Here is a 24,911-nt window from a genome sequence, read left to right as displayed (position 1 = left end):
GATGCTAAATGCTGCCAGCTGCTTCAGTGATTGTTTTTCACCTGGAATAGAGTCAGATGACAAGAGATGATGTAATTCTGCAAGCTATCCCAGCAGTAATATTTGAGATATTAAAGCACTCTGAGAGAGACTGAGTATTCTGTATTTTCTTTGACCTGACAACATCAGCTGGAAAACCCACTCACCACATCTATTTTGCATGCTCTGAATAAGTGTACTAGGGTACAGTATAATTCTTTTAGGTATAGGTCAGGAATTTAGCAAAGTTTAGCTTACATATTTTTCTTTATTTGAGACTGCCATGCAATGTTGTTTTAAATATTTCCTGTGAGTTTGAACTCTGATGTTACTGTAATTATATACTGAGCATTATCTTGTTCTTTTATTATTTATTATTAAATATATTTAAATCTTTCATTTTGGTTGATATTTGTGAGACAAAGTTTTGAGAGTACTTGTATATTTATGTGGTGATGCTGTGGGCCTCTCTTAATAGCCTTGCTCTTGGCCAAACTACCATTTGTATTAACAGTAACATTACACAGTAAGATTGGACACTCTTTGTTAAGGGCCTTAAAGTAGCTGATAAAGAGGAGGCTGGTGGGAGTGATAACTACCTTATAGTCTGGGTAAAAGGGGGCATAACTAGTAAATCTGAGCCAGCCTTTCCCAGGTGTGTGTGTGTGTGTGTGTGTGTGTGTGTGTGTGTGTGTGTGTGTGTGTGTGTGTGTGTGTGTGTGTGTGTGTGTGTAAAAATCAAACTTCAAAGGGTGCGTATGTCAGCCACTTGGGCTGGGACACAAAGCACTGGCTGGACAGAGAGGGTGCTGGAGGTCTTGGCTTGGCCACTCAGCTGAGATCTCAACTCTATAGCTGTGCTAATGGGGAGTCTTATTGGGGATCTGGAGAAAGAGGGAGGAACTAGCCCCAGACTGACTGTGATCTCTGTGTGCTCTTAAGGGAAATTGCAGTTGATGAAGAGAGTTGCATCTGGAAAATATTGTGTGTGTACCTGTCATCCTCCCAATGTACATCCCCCACTGGTGTGCTAGTGGTAAGAATTGAGGCTCCTTTATTACTGGGCCAGTGGTGGGGTATCACAGGTTCCATCAAAGAAAAAAAAAATAGACTCTTGTATCTGACCTCCTCAGATCACAGAAAAGCGAAAAATCTTTTGTTGGATCGGAATATGCCGGATCCAGCAAGACTGCAAGATGTGGCTCCTAGGACAAGGTACTTCCCATCTTTGGACACAGTCCATTGAGAGTACCTCCTCCCTTCCTTTATAGACCAGATTCTGTTTCCAAACCGTCCTCTCACTCTCTTCTAGAAGCTTTACTATGGAAGATGTAGAGATGGTAATGTGACAGATTCTCTAGGTGCAGAACCAACCAGTTTTTGCTTTGGCTCCTACCCCTTTGGCTCAGGAAGCTCATATATCCACAACACGACCTTCAACTCTTCCTCCTCTGATTCCCTCTTTGGCCTTGGAGCCCTTGTATCTGAGTTGTCCAGGCCTGTCTTCTTCAGATTTGAGGATCATTGTATCCTCAGATCCAGAACTTGCTCTGAGCTCTTCTGTGCAATTGGATTTGGAAAACTCTCTGAGCCAATTCTACACTGTCAGATCTGAGATGTTTCAGTCAACTCTGAGAGTTTTAGCGCTATCTCTAGATCTCAGAACTTCGGCAAAGGTTAGTTTGGCTCCGATTTCTGTCTCTGGAGGACATTCCTCGGAGTAACCAAGGACCAAGGATCAAAAAGCCTGCCTCTCAGATCCTGGTTCCCATCCCTGTCTGGGAAAGTCAACCTTTGGGACTTTGGAGAGAGCCCTGTCAGTGACTATGACCCAGACGGTCATGCAGGAACCATGCCTAATGAGATAAATTCTGTCATCTCACAGCTGGTGACCCTACAATTGATATTGAACTCATCCATGAGGCTTATTTCTAATGTGGCAGAAGGAACCTCAAGGGTAGTGGGTTCAGGCATAGCAGGGCCTTTTAAGTCTATGTTTATCAATGCTACCTTTGATGGCAGCTCTCTTTTTGGCCCCAAATTAAAAGATACATTGTCCAGATGTGAGAAGGATGGAAAGACCCTTTCTGCCATGGGCATATGTTTTTCCACTTCCCAAAGAACCTTTTTGAGGAATTATTGAGGTGGTGGAAAGATGTGGTTCAAGAAATCACAAGGATCTTTCCAGGATCCAAGTGAGTTTTTCCCCAGAGGCAGAGGGGGAAGTTTAAATGGTAGATGCCACCCTCGCAGCAGAGGAGGCATGATTGTCCCCCTCTGGAGGCAAGTGGGGGCTGTTTGTCCTGGCACCAAGGAGCCTGGCTAGAAATAAAAGATGCTTGGGTACAGAGGATCATATCCAGAGGATATATAATTCCATTTTCCCTTCTTCCTCCAAATTCCAGGAAAATCCATGATGTTCCACACAGTCAAAGGGATCATGCAGCCATTCAGATACAAAAGCTGCTCAACAAAAGAGTCATCCAAGAGATCCCCTCAGAGCAGAAAGGATCCAGAACCTATTCAAGATTCATTTTAGTACCAAAGAAAATGGTACTGGAGACCAATTCTGGATCTCAGCAGCCTGAAAAGATCTGTTTGAAAGACGAAGTTTTAGATGTTCACAATTCAGTCCATTCTTCTGTTTTTGGGAAAGGATGAATGGATGTGCTCTGTAGATCTCCAGGATGCATACTATCATATAAAAATAAACAGATGATCCAGGAAATTCTTACACATCCAGCTAGGAGCCAGACATCATCAATTTAGAGGACTGCTCTTTGGTCTCACCACAGCCCCCAGAGTGTTCACCAAATGTATGGAAGTGGTAGCAGCTCACTTGAGACTGCAAGGATTCAGTGTGTTTCCATACTTAGACAACTGGCTCATTTTTGCTTGACCAGGCATCAACTCGTCATGGCAAGAGAAGAAGTCATCAAGGCTTTTACAAGGTTAGGAATAACCATAAATTTCAAGAAGCCAAATCTAGAGCCAACTCAAATTCATAGGAGTGTTACTCGACACAAGATCAACAATAACTTCCCTTCCTCTTTCCAGAGTTCAAACTTTCAGATCACAAGTCAGCAAGATACTTTGCAGTACCACGATCTTGGTTCATCTAGTTCTGCAAGCTCCAGGTTCAATGACAGCAATGATAACCCATGTTCTGCTAACCAGGTTTCACATGAGGATTCTTCAATGGATGTTGATATCTCAGTGTTCAATACTTCAACTACCCTTGTCCACTCCAATACGAATTACCAACTCATGCAAGAAAAGTTTGATGTGGTGGATTCAGTTGCAACAACTGCTACAGGGTTGTCTTATTTGTCCCCTTGCAGCCCAAGGCCATAGTGACCACGGATGCTTCCCAGCTAGGGTGGGGGCTGCATTACCTCGGAAAGACAGTCTTATGGAAGATACTGATTTTGATGAGGTCGAAGGATCCCCCCAGTCACCACCTGATGATGCCTCCTTTGGAGACATCATGGAAATGCTCAAACAGAAAGGGGGCTGGTCTTCCCAATCTCCTTCTCCTTCTCCTGAAGAATCGGTGTTCTGGAGGCTTTTGGGGCTGGCCCATCTATATTTTGGGTGACCCCTCTGCAACAGATGAGCTTAATGATCTGATTTCCTGTCAGGCTTGGAAGAAATGGACACTGTCAAGCCCATCCCCAAGCTCATGGATACGTTCTTAGTTCTCCCTTCAGATAGACCATACTACAGCAAGGGAATCCCAGTTGATACTATAGCTGTGGTGGCAACCACTAAGAAGGAGCAAGTTGAACAAAGCTCTGCTGTCCATCCACTGAACAGGGAGTCCAGAGTGATGGACAGATTTGGAAAGTGTGTGTACACCTTAGCTACATTTGAGCTGAGGTCATTGAACTACCTGGGACACTTCACTCATTTTTAGAGAGATTTGACCAAGGAGCTTTCAGACTGTCTGAGTCCATGTGTGAGGAGGCTCTCAAGAAAGTCTCTCCTCAACTGGCCACTCTCCTTTCCATTTCCAGTGCATCAATGAGGTTGACCTCCCATGCAGAGGAGGGCCCCTTATATGTTCATAGTTAGGTACTAGGCTATTGGGCCTATACAAGCCTAGCCAAAAAGGTACCCTGGCTTTTGCCACCCAAGAAAATTATTCTCCTGTGCCCCTGTCAAACAGAGCCACAGAGGTGATCCCTGGGGTGAATTTCCTATTTCCCATTCAAACATCAAGATTTTTATTTAAGAGTGCTAATGAGGAGCTTTGTTTGATATAGATAGATAGTTTGTTCCAGAGTATGGGAAGTCTCTGGGACAGGAATCTATCCCTCCAGCATGTTCTTTTTATTGTGGTGACAAGGTTTAGGTCCCTAGACCATGTAGCTTGGAGGGATTGGGATTTCTTTAAGTGGAGCATGTCCAACAGCTCTGGCTTTGACATAGCTTTGTATGTTAGGCAGAGATCGCCTCTGAGTAGGCGATATGCAACGGAGTAAAGCTGGAGTTTTTTGAGATGGTCTGCATAGGGCATCTGTTTGAGGCACGTAATCCTCTTTGTAAGGTATTTCTGCTGCCTTTCTAGTTGTAGATGTCTTGTGAGGTACATACTAAAAGGAGTGTTGTATTCTATAATAGGTCTAATGAGTGACAAGTAGAGGGGAACAATTACCTCTTTTTTCCTGGATAAGAAACCTTTTGCGATGAGGTGTGCCACATAGAAGGATTTCCTGACTAATGTGGTGATGTGATTATCAAAGGAGAGACTACTGTCCACCTGTGTCCCAAGGTCTCTTATCACACTTTCGGTGTTAAGTAGACTACCAGCTATGTGGTAGCCCATGGGTACAGAGTTTTTACCAAAGGGGATAACAGTGCACTTTTTGGTATTGAGTTTGAGGCCATGGCTTTGACACCAGGCATCTGTCTCATTGAGTCCCTTTTGTAGACTGTCCACATCATTAGGAGTTTCAATTATGGCTCTTAGGTTGCAGTCATCTGCGAACTTTGTTAGCCAAAGATGAGCAACCACTTCAGGCATAACCATCAGGAGACATGCCTGGATGAGGCTATGTGAATTCATGAAACCCTTTAAGGCGTCATTTGTTAATACCCCCTTTGATGGCTCTTCTTTGTTCAGGCCATCAGTTAATGATATGCTCACCTGCAGTGAACAGGAGGGAAAGACTCTGTCTGCCATTGGGATCAAGTTTTCTGCCCCCGGTGTACATTTTCTAGGAACCAGTGATGTGATAAGAAAATTTGATTTTGTAAATCTCAGGGACATTTTCAGGATTCTCATGGGGATACTTCCTCCGGAGGCAGAGGAAGACGTTTCAATGGAAAACATTGCCCCAGAGGTGGAAGGGGTCTTCAAAATCAGGGCTTCAGAGACTCCTTCTCTGATAGACCCTAGTGGCACTCTTGAAGCGTTGCCTGACTGCCCTCCTCATGATGCAGTCAGGGATCATTTTTACCTGGACAAACATTGCAACAAATTCATGGGTGCTAAGAATCATATCCAGAGGTTACTACATACCCATTTTTCCTTTCTCCTCCTGTCCAAAGAAAGAACCTCCCCAACATTCCACCCAGTCAGCGGAAATACGCAGCTCAAGAAATACAAACACTGCTACAAAAGAGTCATCCAAGAGGTCCCTGAACAGATAGGATTTGTAACTTACTCCCACTTTGTTTTGGTGCCAAAGAAAACAAGGAACCTTAGACCAGTCTTTGATCTAAGCAGTTTGAACCAGTTTGTAAAGAAGTCAATGTTTCAAATGGTTATGGTTCATTCCATCCTGACTTTTCTGCGCAAGGATGATTGGATGTGTTCTTTAGATTTCCAGGATGCTTACTATCACATTAAATAGACAGGTGCTCCAAGAGACATCTGTGCTTTTGGCTGGGAGCCAATCATTACCAATTCAGAACATTTCCCTTTGGACTCACCACAGCCCCCAGGGTGTTCACCAAATGCATGGCAGTCCTGGCAGCTCACTTGAGACTCAGAGGATACCAGGTACAACAGAAATATGTTATTGTATAAGGAGACTGTGTTCATTTTAAAGTTTGGGACTTTGATCCCATATGGTTTAAATGTAGACTGTTGTTGGAAATGTGTTGTGTAGCTTTAAAAGCATGTTTTTAAGTTATGTTGGTTAAATATGCATTTAAATATTTAATTGTTTAATTATATAATTGGTGAATTGTTTTATTGGATACTATGGGTATAAAAATGAATCAATATTACCTGGAATTCTCTCCTTGAAGGCTAAACATTAGCCGATGTGCTAGTGTTTCGTAATAAAAGAGGATTTATTCGACTACAAGTTGTTGGTTTTTCTTATATACAACTACTTTTGTCGTATGGTGGATACCAGGTGTTTCCCTACCTTGACCATTGGCTCCTTACTGCTCCATCCAACCATCAACTTCTGCAAGCCAGGGATTACTTGGTCTAGCTCTCCGACACCTTAGGCATCTCAATAGACCATGCCAAATCAAACTTGGCTCCCATACAGACTTTGGAATTTGTAGGAACTCCATTGAATACTATGACTTAAGTGGCACCCTTGCCTCTTCATCACATTGCATCATTGATAAATCAGGTGTGGGTCATATTTTCTCATCTGTTCCCTCCAGCAAACTAGTGCTACAAGCTCTGGGGTCAGTGTCAGCTGTCATCCTTCTAGTTCCTCTAGCAAGATTCTTTATGCAAATCCTTCAGTGGACATTGGCTGTGTAGTGGTCCATTCTTTACCAACCTTTGTCTTTTCCCATAAGGCTCACTCCCATCTGCAAACATCATGTTCTCTAGTGGATCCAGTCTGATGACCTATTTCTAAGCAGACCATTTTCCCTTCCTTCCCCAACCGCCACATTAACCACAGACACTTACCAATTTTGGGTGGGGGATTTCCTGGGAAAGATGATCCAAGGCACATGGTCCCCCTTGGAGACCAAGTTGCATATCAATGTTCTGGAGATCAGAGTAGTTCTTCTAATGCTACAGGCCTTTCAGGATGGTCTCCCTCTGTTGATTATTGCAATCCACACAGACAACAAGTCAGTAGTCTTGTACATCAGCAAACAAGGAGGAACCTGTTTCTACTTGTTGTGCAGGGAGGCCAAGAGGGTCTGGGAATGGGTGATCTCTTCAGACAACTTTCTTATTGTAACCCATATACCAGGACAAACCCGCATACTGGTAAACAGGCTCAGCGAGTTCATTCTAATCCCTCACGAGTGGTTCCTCAATCAGTCAGTGTGATCTTCAGCTGCTTGGCCCAGCTTTGCTGCAACCTGTTTGCCTCGCCCCTCAACAACAAGTGTAACAACTACTTTGCCAAGCTGATCCTCCCTCCAGGGGAGTCACTGAGGAATGCTCTGATTCACAATCAGCCCCTGGGTCTCCTCTATGCCTACCCTCCTCTTCCTGTGATTCCGCAGTTCTTACTGAAAGCAAGCAGGCAGAAGAGCTCAGTCATCCTCATTTCCCCCTTATGGCCTTGACAGGTACGGTTCCCCTTCCTCTGGTCTCACTTTAAATATCCTCCATGGATACTGGAACTCACTTAGGATCTCCTATCTCACCCATAAGAAATTCAGTGTCCCAATCTCCATGCCCTCAAGCTGACCGCATGGCATCTCCACTTCCAGTAATAGTCAGATGCTCCAGGCTTGCTTCCATAGCTTGTGACATTATCTTGGCCTCAAACAGCAAAACGAAGCCAGCAACCATAATACAGATCCGATAAAATCCTTTATTGATAAATTCCTTGCAATAACATCAGAACAAATCAGACTGGTTTCGGCTGGCAAAAAGCACAGCCTTCTTCAGTGAAAAACAGAAATAAACTGATGTTACAATTTAAATAGTAGTATAAACTAATCTAATTGGTTCATTTCAAAATTGCTCATTTAGTCCAGGTGAAAAAAGTGCACCTAGTTTTGTAATCCATTTCTTTTCTTTGGTGTCTAACATAGAGTGCCATCCTATTTTATTAAATTTAATACCCTTGACCAAATCAATCACAATAAAAGAAAATCTGGCAGTTTGATGTTTCAGAGTATGTTTGTACAAAGCATTATTAATGTTTTTGTTTTTGATATTACTCACATGTTCAGAAATACGTAATCTCAATGGACGAGATGTCTGGCTAACATAGAAAGACCCACAAGTACATGTGGCCAGATAAACAAGCCATTCACTGCTGCAATTTGCGAAGAATTGAATGTCATAAACCCTTGAACAATTCCTACTAGTAAATTCTTTGGATTTGGTAATTTTGTCGCAGTTACTACAATGACCACAGGGGAAACACCCAACTAGAGGTTCCCCAGTCATAGTCGTTTGTAAAAACTGTACATTCCTTTCATTATGCATGTGTTTGTAATGGTTAAAGCATGATGCCAGATTTTTTTCCTTTACGGAATGAAAACAAACATCTGTCCGGTAATATATCTGATAATTCTGGTAAATTTTGTAAAATATTCCAGTTCCTCTGGACACTGTTGATGAGTACATCTGAGTTCCTAGCATATGTTGTTACGAACCTGATTGGCTGTGTGGTCCCCTGATTCCTAGGCTTGTAGGTTAACAAATCCTGCCTAGATAAGTTGTTGGCCCAATTGCTGGCCCGCAGAACATGTCCCATAGAATATCCCCTAGCACGAAATCTGTTAGTGAGATTGCATCTGTGTTCTTGAAAAGTATCCTCTTTGGAACAGATGTGCCTCATACGTACGAACTGCGATTTGGGTATATTTTTAGCAATATGTGGAGGATGAAAGCTGGATGCGTGAAGGACCGTGTTGTATTCAGGATATTTCCTGAAGACCTGTATACTTAGGGTATCATCTGGTTGTCTTGTTATTAACACATCAAGAAAAGTTATTGCGTCAAGATGTTAATTAACAGTAAACTGTAAACCCCATTTATTTTCATTTAAATATGAAACAAATTCAGTCAAATATTCAACATCGGCCCTCCACACCATCCAGCAATCATCCAAATAACGTCTCCAGATATCAATTTCTGAAAGATAAATATTATGGCTACTATTGTAAACGATATATTCCTCAATATATGCCATAAAAAGGTCAGCATAAAAGGGGGCAAAAGATGCCCCCATTGCTGTACCTTTGATCTGCCAAAAACAGATGTCTTGATAAAAAAAGACGTTATTCATAAGGACATGCTCTGCAAGGCCCACAAGAAAAGAAATGAAATCTGATTCATATAAATAGGCCTTATTGAGCCAATGAGTCAAGGCTTCCAAACCCACCTCATGTGGAATGTTGGTATACAGAGAACTTACATCAAGTGTACACATCAGCCAACCAGGTTCCAACTGTGTATCTGATATAATGTGTAAAAATTCAGTTGTATCTTGTAAGTGAGACCGAACATGGGTCAATAAAGGCTTAAGATGTCTGGTCAGAAACAAGGATAAAGGTTCAGTAAGATAACCCCGACCTGAGACTATTGGTCTACCCGGGGGTGCACAGGGTCCTTGCGTATTTTTGGAAGAAAATAGATGTATTGGTTAATAGGATCCTGGATAGTTAGTTGTTGAAACACAGAAGTAGTTATGATGCCAGTGTCTCTAGCATTAATAAGGAACTCATCAATCTGTTTCTTAAATCTATGTGTTGGATTAAGACACATTTCAGCATAATAACGTCTATCAGATAATTGTCTCCTAGCCTCTTTGTCGTAATCCGACCAATTCATGACCACAACTGCGCCACCTTTATCTGCTGAGATGATAACTATATCCTTGTTTTGTTGTAGTTCAAAAATAGCCTTCACTGGATGACAAATTATTGGGTTTGAAACGGGTTCCAGAGCTAGTAAAATGTAGATCTTTGAGAATCATGCTCTGAAACAAATGTACAATAGGGTGCATCGGAGGAAGATATTTTTCAAGTTGAGAGTTCTACAAAATGATATAACATCTTGAGCCAACAAATCCTCAGATATTACAAAACCAGGAATGAAGGTTAAGCCTTTATTAAGAATAGCCAATTGTGATGGAGACAGAACAAAATCAGACAAATTTAAGACATTAGAATGAACATTATTTATTTTTGCGTTACCAGTTTTAGCAAACTCTGAATGTTCTCGATTCCATTTGTGTTTCCTACCCCATGTTTATATTTCCCCCTAAAGGGACAAAATCCTGAACTCTCTTAGGGTTTGGTGAATCCGATGCTGGCTGTATGTCACTATCTGTATATGATGAAGGTTCATCAGTAGATGAACCATTGGCTACAGTTTTTTTACGTAATATGGACCTAGGTCTTTTCCTTCTTGGTGTTTTAACTGGTTGAGGGTTAAATCTAACATGTTTAGAAGGGTAGCTAAAAGGGTTGGCCCCCTGATAATCAGATTGGTCACGCTTGACTTTTTTTGATTTTTCTGGATTTTAACTGTTCCTCAAGATTGGTAAGATCATTAGCCACTTTATTAAGATATTTCTTAAAGAATACCTCACCCTCAAATTTTTGTACATCATTACATAACTCGTTTTACATAACTCGTTTACTGTATTAATTTCAGAATCAATAATTCTGTCATAATATTTGGACAAAGCCTCAACAAATGACATTGTTGCATGCTGTTGTATATTAGACCATTGGCTATTAAGCTCATCATCCGGCTGTCCCACATGAGGTTAAATTCAAATTCTAAGACCCCTGGGGGTGATGCCTTTTGCAATATAGGCCTTAAAAAGTTTGGAATGCCAAACATTGGATCTTAGCATTTTAAGATGCTTATAAAGATTATCAAAGACCAAACTACATGACGGCTCAGGTCCCAAGGGGTCATTAGAGGAATTGCTAGTAGGGCAGACACCAAGGCCAAATACGTTCAAATCTTCTCTATCAGCTGAAAGCCCAGAAACCAAATTAAATAGGTCCATTTTAATTATTGTGAAAATAGGCTAATTTGCAAAATTGACAATAATGGCCTCACCTAAGAGTACCACGTCAATAGAATATAAAGGGAACAATAATAGCTTCAATTGACAGGCTAAAATGCCACCTGCTTAGATTGCTACATTCCCAAGACCAAATAAAACCTGAGGCCACCAATGATCAATAACCAATAAATAGTATATAGTATTGCAAATCAGATAACCAAATATAAAAATAATCACTAGAAAGACCTAAATTGTAATGCCTTTGGAAATCCAAAAGTTATCTAATTGTTTGATAGTGGCAGATGGCCACACCCAATCTGACAGTTATAAAATGCCGTCTAATAAACCACTGAAATCAGGGGGCCAACCCAAACAGCTCACCACAATTGGTTGCAAAAAACAGGACAGGTCTATTTGAAAAATACATATGTTTTTAAATGTTTCAAACAAAAAAAACTTTTGGGGAATCCATCATATTAAATAAACAGGATAAAGAATGCTGCAAATAGGAATTACAACCATCCCCTGAATAAAATAGTATCGTTGGTAAATGTCAAACATGCAATGATGGCAAGAAACAAATTCAAACCTATATTCTTGAACCAAGAATAAAAATCAGAACCATAGTCTTCATGAAAACATTCATACTACTCAAAGTATGGTCTGTAAAAAAGCAACTCCCTAAATGTGTTGAAAGATATAGACCTATTCTGAAAATAACATGTTATATAAATAAATAAAACAAATATAGACACCTAAGGGCGATACTAAGGTCCAAAAGGAATCAGACCCTATGTAATAAACAACTATTATGAATAGGATATAACATCACAAAATTACATATGATGGTCATACAATTATTTAACTGACAATAATAGTTGCTATGTCATACAACCTGATGCAAACAAAACAATTATTCAAAACCTGTCTTATGTTTTTAAGAGACAAAGGCCCTAAAGCTCAGTTCATAACACAAAAAGGAAAATACTCTAAATACAAGAGTAGACAAAATTAAGTCCAATGTGCCTGTGCCACCATATAATCAGCAAAGGTATAATATAATATGGATGAAAGCCACACAGTGTCTATATACAGGGAACGATCATAATAAATGTTCAGAGTAGAAGAACAGTTCCATTCCCAAACACCGCTCGATACTGATTTGCGAATACCTTCCAAATCAAATGGCCCCGATAAACCAAAAATAGTGTATAAATGATAAACCAGTATATTATAAGTAAAACACAGTACCAAGGACCAGCGGATACTGGATGTCGCAATATTCCCTAGTCGGCTCGCGAACACATCATAATGGCCACTGATGTTAGAAGTAGTTATTAAATGAGTCCACAATATAATGTTGATAAAGCCCCACAGTGCCTTTATGCTAGAAACAAAAAAGTCCAATTGAAAATACGACCATTTAGTAGTGAAGCAGTTCCGATCCAAAACACCGCTCCAAACTAGTTTGCGAGTGCCTACCAGAACAAATGGCCCCGATGAACAAAAAATGATTGATGTATAAGGGCTAAGAAAATATTTTGTAAGCAAAACACAGTACCTGGATTCAGCGTTTATTGATAATTGACATATCCACTAGTTAACTTGCGAGCCCTATCACAATGGACCCCGTTGTTGAAAAATAATTAAAAAAAAGAGTCCTAGAGCTCAAAAGATTGTCTTAATATTCAAAAGCAAGATATTTGTAGGCAATGTAACCGTTAAATGTCCACAAAAAAACAAATCACCACGTAAGATCGCCAGTCCCAATCACAATTGATGAAAATTAGTACTAATAACTCTGAAACAGTCACGCAAATCCAAAATCCATAAGTCATTGGTAACAAGTGAAAACCATAGTTGTTGATATGGAATCCAGAAGGCACAAGGAGCAAAAACGAACCAAATTAGTAAAAAAGGCAAAATGGTGACTGTAGATAAATCATACAGCCAGCATCGGATCCATGGCCCCCAGCAGGATGTAGTACAAAGTGTAACACTCAAAAACAGCCTCCTGCACGGGGAATATTGCACGGCACCAAAAACAAAAGTACTCAAACAGCAAAACGAAGCCAGCAACCATAATACAGATCCGATAAAATCCTTTATTGATAAATTCCTTGTAGTAACATCAGAACAAATCAGACCGGTTTCAGCTGGCAAAAAGCACAGCCTTCTTCAGTGAAAAACAGAAATAAACTGATGTTACAATTTAAATAGTAGTATAAACTAAAATAGTAGTATAAACTAATCTAATTGGTTCATTTCAAAATTGCTCATTTAGTCCAGGTGAAAAAGTGCACCTAGTTTTGTAATCCATTTCTTTTCTTTGGTGTCTAACATAGAGTGCCATCCTATTTTATTAAATTTAATACCCTTGACCAAATCAATCACAATAAAAGAAAATCTGGCAGTTTGATGTTTCAGAGTATGTTTGTACAAAGCATTATTCATATTTTTTTTGTTTTTGATATTACTCACATGTTCAGAAATACGTAATCTCAATGGACGAGATGTCTGGCCAACATAGAAAGACCCACAAGTACATGTGGCCAGATAAACAAGCCATTCACTGCTGCAATTTGCGAAGAATGGAATGTCATAAACCATTGAACAATTCCTACTAGTAAATTCTTTGGATTTGGTAATTTTGTCACAGTTACTACAATGACCACAGGGGAAACGCCCAACTAGAGGTTCCCCAGTCATAGTCGTTTGTAAAAACTGTACATTCCTTTCATTATGTATATGTTTGTAATGGTTAAAGCATGATGCCAGATTTTTTCCTTTACGGAATGAAAATAAGCATCTGTCCGGTAATATATCTGATAATTCTGGTAAATTTAGTAAAATATTCCAGTTCCTCTGGACACTGTTGATGAGTACATCTGAGTTCCTAGCATATGTTGTTACGAACCTGATCGGCTGTGTGGTCCCCTGATTCCTAGGTTGTAGGTTACATTATCTTGGCCTCCCAAAAGGCCTCCACCAAGAAAGTCTACAGAAGCAAATGGAAGACATTTTCGTTTTGGGCTTGCAATCAAAATATTGACCTCTGTACAGCACCTACTTCAGCTGTTCTTCTTTTTCTCACTACTCTTTATAAGGAAGGGGCTAATTTTTTTGCTATTAAACTTCAGTTGGCCATTTACAATTTCAATGCTGAAAATGAATCACTCTCTGGCATCCTCTGGGTTGTGTAAAGCTTTCATGAAGGGAGCTTTCCTTCTTAGGCCTCCAATAAAGGGTCTCTTCCTTCCTTGGGATCTAACTGTGGTCCTTCAGGGATTAAATCAGAAACCCTTTGAAAAGGCGGACAAATGTGACATGGAGTTTCTTTCTTGGAAAATGGTCTTTTCAGTAGCTATTACTTCAACAAAAAGAATTTCTGAGCTCCAGGCCCTATAGGCTAGATTTCCTTACATTATTTGCCATAAGGATAGGATGTCTTTACAGACTAACCCTTCCTTTCTGCCTAAAGTGGCTATGGAGACTAACATTAACCAGTCCACACAATTACCAGTTTTCTTTCCAAACTTTACAAATAAGGGCAAATATATGCTTCATCTTCTTGATGTTCATAGGCAATTATGTTTTTATCTTCACAGAACAAAACAATACAGAAAGTCTGATCAGCTGTTTGTATCCTTTTTCCCTAACTGCTTGGGTCAGGTAGTTTCCAAACTTACTTTGTTAAAATGGATTACTGATTGTATTTCATTAATTTATTCTCAAAAAGTTTTAGAACTGCCTAGACCTCCTAGAGCTCATTTCACTAGATCTATGGCTGCTTCATCAGCCTTTTCAGCAAAGACTTCCATTGACAACATCTGATCTGCAGCCACTTGGTCAAAAACTCGTACCTTTTTTACACATTACAAATTAGATATTGTTTCCAGAACAGTGTTTCCATTGGTTAGACAGTGCTCTGGCATTGCCTTCCTTAAGGGCCTCCCAATAATTACATAGCTGGGTACTCTGACCCATTTGTGAGGAAGAATGAAAAGGACAACATCAGATTTAGAAGTTATGTACTTACCATAACTTGGCATCTGTGTTGTCCATTTCCATTCTTCCTCACTTTCCCTCCCAGACATCCCCCAGCCCTGTCACTACTAGAAGCATCTGTCAGATGGCACTAGAACCTTTAACTTCCTGGTTTGAGCCTCATACCTTTTTCTCATGTATGTTCTGTCTTCGTAGTAGGTGAGCAATTAGGTAGCAAACTCAATCTGAGGAGTTAGAGACATAATAGAGCATTATGAGTGGAGTGGGGAGTTCAAGAATTGGATCTAAAATCTTGTGTATGCAACCGAGCCACGTCCGAGGACTGGATCCTAAACCCATTTGCGAGGAAGAATGAAAATGGACAACACAAATGGCAAGTTATGGTAAGTACATAATTTCTAAGTACAAATACATTGGGTGATCCTTAATGCTCAGTTTGTAGAAGATGAAAAGGTATGCAGAAAAATATGGAAAGGCTATTACACTCCCGCCAAAAAAAAAAAAAAACAGAAAAAATGGTATGTCAAATGTGAAAATTTCTATAGTCCGCCACAACAAATAGTTTATTTAGTCCTTTGGTATAAAAAGCATACATAATAACTCTGGTTTTATTGAGGGCCCATGTAAACCTAAACATTAAGAGGAGAGACATGTCATCAGTTGAAAAACATGCATCAGCCACCTACCTCCTCAGTAAGATGGATGGCGTGTGGAATATGTCCAGTATAATTTAGTTATTGTCAATAACAGTTCATTCAAGGATGAGAGGGATCAGAGTGAAGATGTCCTGACATGCAGATCATGGTCAGATGGGACCACAGGCAGGGAAATGGATGAACCATGTCACAGCTACACAACAGTCCAGTGACTTGTCTTCCCAAGTGGTGGCTGCAGTTTCCGTTTCTTGTGGGGGGAATGGTAGCCAGTGGGGCACATACCACATGTGAGCACACTTCTCAACTGTCCCTGTTATTGACTAAAATTTTAGCTCTGTTCCTCTTAATCCTACCTAAAACTGGTGAATTTTAGAGAAAAATTGGTGAATTGAACTTAATAAATAATGACCATAGTTACACTTATAGACTTCTTTTACTTCAGAAACAATTAATTAATTCACATTCTCTTATTCTGTCATTGTCTCAAATTAATAATGCTAATATTTTAAAAGTGTCCTTGATTGTCCCTGATTATATTTGGATTTGTCCCTGATTGGTTGATGGCTATGCATGTGGTGGTGTTGGTTGGGGGGGGGGCACATAACCAATATAGTATAGAATACATGATGCTATGGTAACTTGCCCATAATCAAATGAAAGACAATTTCCTTACAGGGAATAAAAAGTAAATACCATAATCTTACAAATCATGGCAATGTTCACAATACATAATATTTTTTCATGCTCCAGGATTATGGTTTTGATGAAGTTTTCGTATGCTACAGTGTAACAAGTCAAGGGTCTAGCTACCAGTACAACAGAGGTGGGAGAATATCCATTTGTGCCTCAGTAGAAAGAGAAAAAATATTAACCCAAATTCAGGAGTAGAATGTCACATTTACTTTGTTTTGTGCTGCTTTGTAAGGAAACTAAACAATTACAGCCGATTTGCTAAACTTCAAGATAAAGTACACACCTTCCCACTGCAGACACTGGTGAGTAGCAAAGTAGTTTAAATGTCCTAAAAGTTCTTTGAAGTAGAATCAAGAGTGGTCAGTTAACCACACTTGGATTACATATACAGTTTTGATACCTCAGGAAGAAAGTGGGAAAGCAACTATTAGCCCTTGGACTAAAAATTGGAAGGCTTAAAACATGTAGTTTATCTAGTTTAATTTGTTGATAATTTTCAACTATGTTAAAGAGGTTGAGACCTTCTCTAAAAGCACAAATCCAAGTCCTTTAAGTGAAAAAGAAAATAACTTCCAGAAGAAGTGCAAGATGCGTGTGACTCATACTACTGCTATTCTATTTGCAAGGACGGTTAAAAAAAACTATATATTTTCTTGTGTCTAGCATTACACATATGAAGTGGGCTTAAACTGGATTCTGGAGGAAAAACCTCCAGTATCACTTTGCAACAGCAGGTCTGTTGAGATATGATAACCACAACCACTTAATGATTCTGATGCATTAAAATAGAGGAAAAATATATAATGATCTGAGATATAGTGGTAACCATAATTAATTTATTTAATTATACATATTTCTTGTTGCCTAGGTTAGTCCCATTAGGCCAATGGACTCATATCAAGAGACTTGATAAGACAGAGGGGGTTCTTCCTCAACTCTTTTGGTAAGTGCTATCCACCTGAGCTACCACCAGCTCAGGCAGAAAGGGCTTCATTTTAAATGATCATCCACAGCATGGCACACCCAGGAGTGCAGCACTCCTTCTTATACTGCATTGCAATGTCAATACTGGAAAAAAATAATCCATGTGTCTGGTTTGGGGAAAGAACCCACATCCTTCTGCACTAACATTTGAAATAATGAGACTGCAAATAAACACGTTAGTTTTCTAGCTTCTCAAAGGAAAGCAACAGAGATAAAGACAAAAACTGTAGCAAGTAAATGCTGCAACATGAACCACTTAGTACTTGTATTTCTAGTTTGCTGAAATAACATCAATAAAATAATTTAGATCTGAACATTTTGGGGTAGCACTATCAAATCTTATAAATAACAAGCTTTGCATTATCAAGCATTTTCTGAAGAATACAAAATCACACTAACATGCCAGTCATTATTTGATGATTGCAATCTACAACAATTTGTCAGAAACCACAAATTTTACAAGTTGTTGTTGTTGTCTTTCGGCATTTCCCGGTTAGGGGTCGCCACAGTGGAAATCTGGTCCGCTAATGATTGGCAGTAGATTTTCACGAACACCAAGGTGCCAGCTCGATGTTCAACCTTCAATGAAGGCACGCCCATTTACGCATGTCTTTCGAATGTCCACCCTACCGCAGGGAGGACATGCAGACTCCACACAGAAGACACTCCCGGCACTCCAGCCGAGAATCGAATGGGAGAAAACGCTACTGCTGATACAAGTAACAGACCAAAATGCTTCTCTAGTTCTTTGCTCAATAATTCTGGACAAAGCCAAAAATAATGGGAGATGAATTTTAAATATTATTTTATGGATTTGTTGACAAGATAAGTCCAATGTATCAAGTATCCTTTATCAGGGGTGACCCAGGAGCACTGTCTGTTAAGCAACTTGCTGAAAGTCACAAAGTAGGCACAGGAAGCAGTTCATAAGTATAAGGCAGAGTAATGAAAAAGACCCACTGCAGCCATACAAGTATCCTATTACTTGTCTGTCTCTCCCGAGTTACCATAGAATATTGCTGAAACCTGTCAGTATGCATACTGTTTTCTTTACTTTCACAACGATCACAGAGATTTGGATTTAAATTAATTTTTTTATTAAAATTTTACAGCAAATACACTAACATACATTTGATAAAACACACATTTAAAACAGCATGAGCAACAGTAAATTTACCTTTAAATTCACATTTATTGATAATGCACCTGGTAAACCATTAAACTACAAGAAATGGGTCTGTATCAGTTCACCAAAATGGCTGAAGTTCGAACACCATATGTTCAAACTTCTAACCACGAAGTGCAAAAACATCGAAGTCTTAGAACAGCGATTTTTTTCCCAGGGAAAAAAATCGCTGTTCCAAGAAACACACACACAACAAAAGCACACCAAAAAAACAGCAATCCATGCACACACTTAAAATCCTACAGCTAACCCTACACTAAACTATACATACACTACTATCTATCCACTTACCTTAACCCAAACTCTAACCCTAAGGTCCGTCACTATCGCACACTCACCTATCCTGCCCTAACCCTAAAGTCTGTCACTATCGCATACCCACCTCACCCGCACCCTAACCCTAACTCATCTAACCCGCGCCCTAACCCTAACGTCCACACAATCACACACTTACCTGAACCTGACCCGTAACTTCCCACCACAGTCCTGATAATCGTGAAGCCACAGAAACGTGTTCCGCCGCTTCACAATAATCAGTGTTTGAAATTAACAGTTCGAACATCTGGTGTTTGATAATCAGCCATTTCGACGGACTGATATAGACCCACAAGAAACATGCAGAGATTCAAAGTCAAATAGCATAACAGTGAAGCAGGAATTAAGGACTATTTGAAAGGTGTATAAATTTAAAAGATAAATGTGTAATGAGTTTGCTAGCAGCTTGGAACAGCCTACTGAAGACGTGTACCTTTTCAGGACAGCCTTGGAGCAGTGTCTGGTAAAAGGATTCGGACCAATTCACATTAGACAAACAAAGACTGAGGAAATCAAAAGCTGCACTACAGCAATCAGCTCATGAACAGCTCATAGCCTTAACTCATGTGCAGTAAGAATCAAAGTGTTACATGGTGTATTTCGCATCCTTGTGCCTGCAAAAACCAAGTTAAATTAAAAATACAGTCATAGTTAATATTTTAACATTAAGCTCATACACTTCATGTTATGCAGTTTATTTACAGACAAATAAATACACTGTTAGCAGTCAACAAAACAAAGAAAGCAAAGATTACATGTGAAGAACATGGCTCTTATGATAAAGTCCCTTTTTAATGCAATCATTTCCTTACTTTACACCTTAACTAAATTGGAATGCAAGACATAAACACGTGCCCACAGGAGTAATAATTAATTACAACTCCTTGTATACTATGTACATTCAATGTTTGATTGAGATAAAAACAAAAAAATTTAAAAATAATGACCAAGAAGTGTATTTCAGCTTACTGCTGTGAGAATCACACAGTGCATTCCATTGCATAGCCTCAAAATTTCCATGCTCAAGAATTAGATACAAAGACCCAACAGACAAGAGCAGATTTTAAATCTTTCTCTTATTTACGTAGAATGTTGCATTAGTAACCATTTTATGAAGGACAAAAAGTCTGAAACTCGCATGTCTGACATTTAGTGACTGTAATCTACAACTATATGCCAGAAAGACATACATTTTATATGGTCCAGACTAAAATAATTCTAAGTTTCTTTGGTTATGAATTCTGGACAAAGCCAAAACAGTTGAAGTGGCCCCAAAAGGGACAAACTTTAAAAACAATTTTTTATTGATTTGTTAAGCAGGTAACTCCACTAGAGAAAGTGGCCCTTTTCAGGGGTGACCCAGGAGTGTTTTCTGAGTGACTTGCTCAGTCACGCCATAGGCAAATGTGAGTGGGAGTATTCAAACCCTGTACTTTTGACTATGGGAAGCAACTTATCAACAATCAGAGACATGAGGGCCAGACAAGTAATTTGCTTAAAAGATTAACAGAACTACAGCAGGTGTTGCATGGACCGTGAACTATGAAATTCTAATGACCGATTTACCAAAAAAAATAAATAAATAAAAGTTAAGGAAGGCCTGGCAGTTGGTGTGGAGGATTATAGCCCCAAGCTCTTAATGTGCTGCCTCAAGGGTACAGGGTTTGCCAACTGTATGACTCTGAGCAATTAATTTGACTAGGAACTTATAAGTGCAGCATTTTATGTACACATAACTCAACCCCTCAACTATTACTGCTTAATATAGTTAAAGACATCACCTGGCTGCTTAAAAATGTAGTAAAAGATATCTTGGAATGTACTTCTCATGACAGATTATAAAGACATCTCACTGTCCTTTCAAAAGGCCTGCAATACACTCTCCCATGACAGAGGAATACACTTGCGGAGAGAGACAACAGTGCTCAGCATTCCAGGGAGTAAGGCAGTCAGGAAAGCACATGCCCCCATATGCCCCCCTCTACCGCTGCCCCTCTCTCTCCAAAAGTACCATAAAACACAGTTTAAACCTGTCAGTATGCTTTTTCTTTCCTTTTACAATGATTGCAGAGGTCTGGATTTAATTTAGAAATTTAACAGCAAAATACCAATAGCCATTTGCTTAAACACACACACACACACACACACACACACACACACACACACACACACACACACACACACACACACACACACACACACTGAAAAAAGACAGCATGAGCAAACAAGAAAACTACTTTTCCCTTAAAACTCACATTTATTGAAAATGTATATGGCAAGTCATTAAACTACAAGAGATGCGGGAGGATTCATAGGCAAATAGCATATACTGAAGCATTGCTTAGCGGGTATGTGAAGGGTGCAGGGATTCAGAGATACTGGATAATGCATTTGCTAACAGCCTGTGTCAGCCCACTGCCTGCAAGTGCGCCTTTGTTTGTGTTTTCACTGTCTGGTGAAGTGACGTAATCAGAGTCACACAGTAGACAGCAATGGCTTGCCAGCTAGTCACAGCAAACCGTCATTTGTCAGAGTTGGGTAAGTTCAGACCTTAGGTGTTTAAGGGGATGGAGAAGGGGTAGTAGTTATAGACAGGATAGGTCAGTAGGATCAGGAAGGGGAGGGCTAGCCAGAAAGATCCAGTCATTCAGCACTGATCTTTGGGTGGCAGTTCATCCCTCGGCCAACGTTTCTGCGAATTTTCAAGACATGTTGTGGCCTGCCAGGTGGTTTTAGGTAGGCCTTGTATTCCTTATTTTATGAAGGAGCAGGTGCTGGCAGGCAGAGAGCATTAGTTTAGGTAGGACCTTTGGTAGCAGCTTTTGCTATTTGGGGCAGCAACCTTTCTCCTTGGTTTATTTTGAGTTTTTCCACAGTTTGGTAATAATTCTGCCTTTTCCTTGTATAAGTGTCTTATCTCTTCTTTAGGTCTATATTATATGAATGGAAGTTCATATAAGCTAACGCTCAATGAGTGAAAATCCCGGACATCGAAAACATTATTGTGGGGGGCTGTTCCCCCACACCCCTCGCTAAATATATATTCCAACTCCGAGATCGCACTACAGTGAGGAAAGGGCTAAAACTCCAATCTTCACTGTACTGCGATCACACAACATACACCTCTATGTCCGGGAGTTTCATTCATTAGAGCGTTCACTTATATGAACTTTCGTTCATATGATATAGACCCTTCTTCTTTAGAGAGGTGTATTCTTGGCTTGTTTTGTTAATATGCAGTAAATGAATGCCATGTGATCTAAAATGTGCTTCCAGAGATTAATAGATTTGCTTTAGAGGCATTTAAGAGAAATATGAAAAAAGTACATGCAAGAATATTTTAATTCTGCCTTTATTTTTGGAGCCCAGGTAACTGCAAAGACAAAATAGTCCAAGTAGCATTATTTAGCTTCTGCTATAAAGTCCCGAATAGCTCTAGACTGAATCAGGAAAACCTTAATGAAATCAAGGACTAATCCAGAAATAATCAGGGACAGTTAAAATATTACTACTATTAATTTGAGACATTGACAGAATAAGAGAATGTTAATTAGTATATAAGTATAAGAAGTCTATAACTCTAGTTTTTGTTTATTTATTATGTATAATTCACTACTTTTCCCCCCAAAAACACCAGTTTTAGGCGGGATTTAGAGAGACAGAGCTATAATTTGAGTCAAAATCAGGTATGTCCGTGAAAATCAGGGACAGCTGAGAGGTATGAAGTCAAGTGAAACGAGTTTGATTAGAACCCTTGTGTGTTTAGTATATCAGCTGGTTGCAACAGCAGTTGGTTACTGGAAGTTTCATGAAATGCAAGGCTGTCAACAAAAGAAAGAGAAATGATAGTAAGTCCTTCTACTACCAAGTTTAAGTGTAGTAGAGTTCATGCAGTGAACTTAGTAGTAGACTGAGGAGCTGAAGGTGCAAGGTTCATATCCTGCTCAGGGATGTAATAAGAAATGTAAATTTTGTTAGGGATTCAGAGACAATGTGTGACACATTTGCTAACAGCATGTGTCAGTGCCCATTGCTTGCAAGTTTTCTTTTTTTTGGGGCAGAGCACGAGCATTATCTGGTGAAGTGACGTGGTCAAAGTCACACCTGATGGAATCAAATACTGCACTAAAGAAAACTGCACTAGGTGGCAAACTCTGTTGAAGCCCAAATACAATCCATTTCATGCCCATATGCCTGCAAAAAACAAACTTATTTTAAAATGTACTCTGAGTTTAACTATTAACATTAAGCTCATAGACTTCATGTTGTCTGGTTTATTCAGAACCAAATAAACACAGTTAACAGTTGCCAAAACAAGGAATGCAAGGATCATACCCAAAGAACATGGCTCATGATATTATGCTCATGTTTATTACAGTCTATTTCTTTATACCAAAACTACCCTGAGATGCAGGAACAAAATGAGATATACATCCACATACATCTGTATCATTTGATTGAATGCTCATTTGACTGAATCACAAATCACCAGACATGCTTGACTGAATACTTACTTGACTGAATCATAAATGATAGAAAGCATTCTACACAACAACTGTACCATAAAGAATGTTTTGATTTGCCCTCACCCTCCCTAATTTATATATACTCATTTCATGGTTGGCACAACTGTGAAGAAAAGAAACATACAGTGAATCAATGTTGGAGCACAAACAGACATCTATAGATCTGGAGGTAAAACGTGATGGTGGTTATTATTACCAATCCACGCATACACATCTGGACTCACTTCCCTAAAACTCCTACGATCGGAAATTATACCATTGTATGCTTTCAGTAGACTTGTACTCTTTTCTATTAATAGTGATGCAGTCAAATGAGTGTAAATGAGTTTGTTGAGTTAATTATGGAGTATCAAATGTTCAGAGCATCTTTGGTAATGTCTGAAGCTAGAGCAAACCAGCAGAACTTTCTGAAGCCTTTGTGAAAATCAGCAGGCATGCTCAGCTGATTCCAGCATAAAGTAGATAGTAAAAAGTTAAAACTGTAAATTTGACCAGTGAGTTCTACGCTACCCAAAGATAGCAGCAATCAGCGTACCTACTACAGAAACAACTGCTATTCAAGATGGCTCCCACATCAGCCCTTAACTAAGCTAGGTGGGATTAAACAAAAGCATCTGGTGAAACCCTACACAGACATATCCAGGTGAGACATACTCACTGCACTCAGAAAACACACCAGCCAACAAATGAGTTGAAGAACCAAGCAGTACGAGTCAGCAGCATCAATCTCAATTACTATCAATAGTCAGTATCTTTCATCTGTAATTAGTTTATATATATATATATATATATATATATATATATATATATATATATATATATATATATATATACCATTTAGCTGATGGCATCATTTTCTGCACAAACTAAACCTACATACTGGAGGAAAGGCTACAAGTAAATTAAGCTGTGTAATTTTCTTCACTTATATGTTTGGGTAAAACTATCACAATAATCTGATGAAGGGAGCAATTTGGTTGTGCATTTAGCAGCTGTACAACAGAGAAAAATTAGTGAAACATTGATACGTATGACGAGTTACGACATTAATGTTAGGAATTAAGCGTGGGTATTAGCTGACCACTGCACGTTTTTTCTACACCTTTATTAGATCATCACATTTTAAGAAATCAGATGAGTACAAATATATTAACAGTAAACAGAGCATAGTAACATTTTCCATTGTATTTTCATGCAGTATCCATGTTTTCTTTTTAACAATTTTCATTCACTCCAACATTACGTACATTTCTCACTTCCTGCCTTCCCTTAAACTTTACTTTCTCCTGCTAAACATTATTCTGCATGTATTGTGATCATAAATTCCATTTATTTCTATGTAATTTGCTCCTTCCCTTTTCTAAAGATTCAATCTCAATTTTTTATCCCCCATACAATATTCAGTTCTTCAGTTACAATAGATTTTGATTAACATTTTCTAGTAATTGCTTGTTTTGTGAGCTAATACCATTAAACATAGGCTTTATTATGCCTAGACAATTCCAATCGTATAACCTTGCCAAAAAAAATTATTTCTTTAGTTATAACCATTAGCTCCCCAATATTTCTGTTAAAGTACTCTGTGGGGAATTTTCAAAATCTTGCCAAT

The sequence above is a fragment of the Protopterus annectens genome, chromosome 13.part0 (assembly GCF_019279795.1).
Source record: "Protopterus annectens isolate FY-2018-M chromosome 13.part0, PAN1.0, whole genome shotgun sequence".
NCBI classification, from domain to species: Eukaryota; Metazoa; Chordata; order Ceratodontiformes; family Protopteridae; genus Protopterus; species Protopterus annectens.
The sequence above is the reverse complement of the archived record's forward strand: the minus strand, read 5'-3'. Positions refer to the sequence as shown.